The sequence below is a fragment of the Nicotiana attenuata genome, unplaced genomic scaffold (genome assembly GCF_001879085.1).
Source record: "Nicotiana attenuata strain UT unplaced genomic scaffold, NIATTr2, whole genome shotgun sequence".
NCBI lineage: Eukaryota > Viridiplantae > Streptophyta > Magnoliopsida > Solanales > Solanaceae > Nicotiana > Nicotiana attenuata.
In genome coordinates this window covers 571,213-577,106 of record NW_017670444.1, presented here as the reverse complement: position 1 = coordinate 577,106, position 5,894 = coordinate 571,213, and positions in this window count along the sequence as shown.

The following is a 5,894-nucleotide window of genomic DNA, read 5'->3' as shown; positions in this document are numbered from 1 at the left end:
TTATGCGTTTGAGCTATGGTTTAAGACATGGCAATATGTAAGTTATTGTCCATGAATTAAACTTGATCCTTTGGGATCCCAGCCTCTAAACAATGTGTTCTAACAGGCTTATGGGTATGCTAGCACTCCCTATTGCTGGGTATGCCCACAACGTACTCTTGCTTCTTTCAACTTCCCTATTTCCCCTGCACCCCTATGTGTATTTATTTGTAATTGTTTCCCTTTCCCTTTCCCCCTCAGCACTCTATTTCTGCACTTGCACTCTCTCTTAGTCCCTAAGTTCTGCCCCCCTCTTGTGTGCCTTGCCTTGGGACCTTGATTTTCCTCTGAACTTGGACACTTGAGGGCTGGCCCTTCCGCACTGCACTATGTCTTAATCTGGTGATACATTTGGGTGTGAGCACTGCCCGGAGTCGATATGAGACACTTAGGGAACTCTGACACATCCAAATGGGAGAAAGGCTTTGGATCATGATCTCATTGGAGTTGGTTTACTTCATATTTCAGACAAGAAGTCTCAATCAGGCTCTCCTTGGTTGTACTTTTAATTTCTGATGTATTCTTTTATTTTTCTGGGCTGTAATAATTTGTAATAAACTCTTGGGGATGGCTAGTGAAAAAGGGAGGGATAACAATGTATGCAAAGGGTAGATATCCTGCCTATAGGTACTTTCTGAATTTCTGCACTCTCATATAGATCTCCTGTCTATAGGTACTTTCTGAATTTCTGCACTCTCATATAGATATCCCGTCTATAGGTACTTTTTGAATTTCTGCACTCTCATATATATATCCTGCCTATAGGTTATTTCTGAATTTCTGCATTCTCTCATATAGATACCATGTCTATAGGAATTCTGCATTTCTCATATAGATACCATGTCTGTAGGAATTCTACATTCTCTCATATAGATACCACGTCTTTAATTACCCGGAAATCTGAATTGTGCATATAGAAAATACGCCTATAAGTCTTTCTGAATCTCGCATATCCATTCTTCATTAGGCAATCATGTTTAGAGGGCTTAATCAATCGACTGCAATTAGATATCATGTTCATAGGCTCAGCATCTAGATATCATGTCCATAAGGTTTCTGCATTTCCCCATGTCTATAAAAAGTGTTTAAAAATCAATAACGCATAGAAAGCATGTCTATAGGAACATTTAATCAAGCCTGAATCGCTTCACTCTCTTATATGTCTAAAACCAGTAATAATGACGTACCATCAGTTGCAGAACTTATGATCTCTCGCTAAAACTTGCCTTTCTTTAATAACTGACAACTTTCCTCAAATCAGTATGTATCCCGTTCACTTCATTTTTTCTGAAATCGGTAGATATCATGCCTATAGGACCCTCGTCCAACACTTAGGCAAACCATAGGGTAAATTTTATAAACTGAATCAGATTTATTAGCTACAACCAGCAGGCAGGCCTGATTCGGGCTTCTTATCTGAACTATGTAACAAATCAGTCTGCCTCAACCTTTACGTTTTAATCAGACCCTAAACAGTATGTGCAAGACATGCTAAATTATGTGCTTCTCTGTCAAAGGAGGTATATCTAAGCCTTTTACTTGTTATGTGCTTCCCCCAACTTGCTATACATGTTTTTGTATGTCGCCTTAGAGTTTTGCCTTTGAAACTATAAACAAGCCTAATATCTCTTCCCTTTAGGATTAGTAGTCCTAAATGCCTCCGAGACTGATAGGATTGGGGCGGTAATAGCATGCAATAAGNGATTTGTGAAAAACAAGGAAAGGGAATCAGTAAAACAGCCAGTAAAAGAACCAAGTTGAAAGCCTTGTTCGATTGAACCGAGTCAGAAAAGTGGTAAAGTAAAGTTTAATTTAGGGGAAAATCAGTAACAATCAAGTAAGCAACATTAAAGGGATTCAGAATCAATTAACAGTTGGCAAAACCTTTGAAAGAGAAGCTCTCATATATAAAACACATAGACATGTCAAGCAAGAAGGATGTCATGCTAATTACGAAAGACTAGCAAGAAAGTTTCAAATCACAAACGCAGAAAAAGTTCAAATTCAGTTCATAAACTCGGAGTGAGTCTGAGAGTTCAAAGTTTCAAAGTAGAACCCCTGTCCAAACACAAAATCAAACTTGCCAAAGAAACCCCCAAATCTAAGGGGTTTTAAACTCGAATTCGACACAGAGATGAGAAGGCAAGCTATTGAAACAGACTCAGAGACCTCTTTCAGAGTCTCATGAAAAAACATACAAGCACAATAGCAGGTCCAAGGTGTGAGCACGTGATTTTTGCCTCGCTTAAATTACTCCTATAGAATTCATGAAATTAGGATTTTTTTTCTTTTATCATTTGATTTTAGGATTTACTTGCGTATTTTTGTGTGTATTGTTATTTGTGTGTGCATGATAATTCATAAAAAAATACAAAAATAGCATACTTGCATTTAGGACCCAATTTTATATTTTTTAAGTGCCATTAGTTAATTAACATTACATAAAATAAGAGAAAATAACAAAAATAGTCCTTTTGCATTTTTTTTTTACTTTTAAATTTTTTCTTAGCTTTCTTTTTAAAATTAGGATTTAGTTAACTTTAGAAAATTAGAGTAAATCAGGTCTTTTATTTTTAATTTTGCATTTAACAAAATCTAAAATAAATAAATAATAAAATACAAATTAATAATAATAAGAAGAAAGAAAATGCAAAAATAGAGGTCTTATTAAAGACCCATGTTTTGGGCCAAATGTGATTCAAGCCCAATTGAAATACCCCTGCACCAAATCAATCCCTTCCCTTATACCGGTCAAAATTCAGTCCCAACCCAATCTCACCAAACGGTCCAGCCCAAAATTACCCATGTCCGGTCTAGCCTCAGGGCCTCCCAAAACGACCCCGTTTTCCCCCTTCTAATCCTGACCGTTGGATCTCATCAATCCAACGGTCCGGAACTAACTAGGTTGTTGGGTATTTAACTGTCCAAATTACCCTACCCCCCTCACTCACCATCTCTCAGAACACCCCAATACACGCCGGCATAGCGCCACCACCCTCCGCCGTCCGCTGCCGGCCGGTAATCGCCTCCGCCGGTGACAAGTCTCCAGACCCTCTAAAATTTACATCATACCTTCCTCTCATCTTCCCCATGCCGAATCCAGCCTCAGTTTCCTTCAAATATTACCCGAATCCTTCGAATAATCGAATCAGTGGTCGCCGCCTCCGCCGTGCACGGCGGCGCCACCTCCAAACTTCCCCAAAGTCACACCCCAGGGCCTTGTCGACTCCCTCTTCCCAAACCCCAAACCAATTTCCCCCAAATCTAGCCATAATTGTACGAATTTTAGATCTAGGGTTTTGTTAAGAACTGGTCGAATTTTCAAGGATTGCCAGTGTTCGAATTGGGTTCCAAATAAGGTTATGTGCTTGTTCTTGGCAAGAACAAGCACGTAACATAAAGAAATCTTTCTTTACAAAACTTCTTTTTTTAAAAAAATAAACAAATCGAAATCTGAAAAAAAATTCTTTATAAGTCTTTCTTTCGAAATTAAAAAGAAAAAAAACTCAAATCAAAATAAAAAAAAGAGTTTGTTTATTTACTTTATTCCTGATCTTCAAGAACTACGCTTGGTCTGATTCATGCGGGGTCATGATACGTAGGTAATATCCATAAGATTCGATCGTAACCCTAAGAAAAAAGGAAAAAGGGAGGAAAGAAAATAAAAGAAAAAACAAGAGAGGAAAAGAAAACAAAAAAGAAAGAAAATAAGAAAACCGAGAGAAAGAAACCATAGCAAAAAGCAATGGCAAGAATGAAAGAAAAGAAAAGAGGGAGAGAAAAGAAAAATGAGAAACATGAGAGAAAAACCAAAAAAGCAAGGAAAAGGCAGGAAAAAGAGGGTCAGAATAAAAAGAAAAGAATTTGGACAGGAAAAGCCGGGATGACGCATGCAACCGTTGNAATATCACCCTTATCCTTCGAATAATCGAATCAGTGGTCGCCGTCTCCGCCGTGCACGGCGGCGCCACCTCCAAACTTTCCCAAAGTCACACCCTAGGGCCTTCTCGACCTCCTCTTCCCAAACCCCAAATCAATTTCCCCCAAATCTAGCCATAATTGTACGAATTTTAGATCTAGGGTTTTGTTAAGAACTGGTCGAATTTTCAAGGATTGCTAGTGTTCGAATTGGGTTCCAAATAAGGTTATGTGCTTGTTCTTGGCAAGAACAAGAACGTAACATTATTTGGGGATTCGAGGTCAGTCCAATCTATAACCTAAAACAGTAAGTTTCTCAATCTTTTTTCTTTCTTTCTTTGTTTTTCTTTCTCTTTGCATACATAAATATCTCTTTAATGCATAAATGTTCGTTCGTTTCCAGTATTTCTTTTATTTTGTTTGAGTTAGGGTTTTTCGATCTAGGTCTCTGATTTTTCGTATATACTGTGTATTTGATTTCGATTCATGATTTTGCTGTTGATTATATGATATGAATTCTACTTTAGTTCCAATTTTACTTGTTTGTTGTTAATTGTTAATTCACTGTTTTTAGCCTTAGGATATTAGTGTTAACTAAAGTTAAATTCCAGTTTTCATTAATCAGATTGATTAGTTTAATTTTTAGGATTTCTTATTATAATTGGTGATGTTTGGTTATAGCTGAACCTTTCCAGTCCCTGTGATTGATTAACTATGGTTATTTGATCAAGTTACTGGGGTTGGTTAGTAATTTAGGATTAATTCAAGGGTAATTTAGGTAGTTCAATGAAAGAGTAGTGCAGTAACTAAAAATAGAACCCCCTAGAGCCTTCTAGAAGGGGTTCCAATTTGAAATTCAAGAATTTAGGTGTAGTAACTTGGGCAACAAGCCAATAAGTAAAGGACTTATAAGCTAAAAACTGAAAATTAAAAGAGGGACCTAGGGTGTAAATGAAAATCTGAAGGTTGCCCTAGACTTTGCCTATAAAAAGGCATACCCCTTGCCTTGTTTCACAAGTTATGAAGTTTTGAAGTTCAAAAAATCTGAAAAGTTTGAGATGGGAAAACCTGAGAAAGTTTAGAAGTTTAGAGAGAGTTTAAGATCTGAAAATTGAAGCTTAGTGAGAAAAAATTAAAAAATCCAAAAAATCTCCAGTTTTTTATAGACAAACTAAAACTCCAAAAAAAACTATTTCATTGAAGTTTTCTTAGAATAATTTCAGTTCAAGCTGTTAATTCAAATTTCCAGCTTAAATAAGGTTAAAATGGCTTGAATATGCCTTGTGTTTTGGGTAGTTGAAGTTTCAGAAGTTACTGGGTTATTTTGAGTCTATTTTGGTTCATTCAAGTCCATTTTTGGTTGTTTTGCTGGTGCTATTTCTCTGCGATTCATTCCTGGGCTGCTGTGATACTATTTTGGTTTTGAAATTGGTCTAATTGCTGCTGTGTGCTGCTGATTACATCTGCTGATCTTCTAATCCCAGATTTACCTTTTGTGTGGCATTTTCCAGGTATTCCTTTGAGCTATGTATGAAGACTATTTTATGCACATGTAAAGAATTCAAAATCATGCAAATGAAGAGTGTGTTTGAATTTGAATTGGTGTTAAATATGCTGCAGTTTTCTGATGTCTAAATCTAGAATCATAGATGCCAATTAATACATGTTATTGTTTTAGTATAGTTTTGTGTTTTGGCTTGTATTTAAATGAACAATGGACTGTGGACTGGACATACTCTTATTTGTTTGCCTCTGTTTGAGTAATCTAGATAGGGTGTATAAGTTGATATTAGTTCAAATCTGGGAATGGTTTGGGGATTATCAATGCCCCTGTGGTGGTGCGTAATTTTGTTACTTCAAATAAGCATAATCAGGTCTTCCAATTTAGTATAAAGCTCCGTGTGACTCAAGTGTTATAGAGAAATTGGTGATTTGTG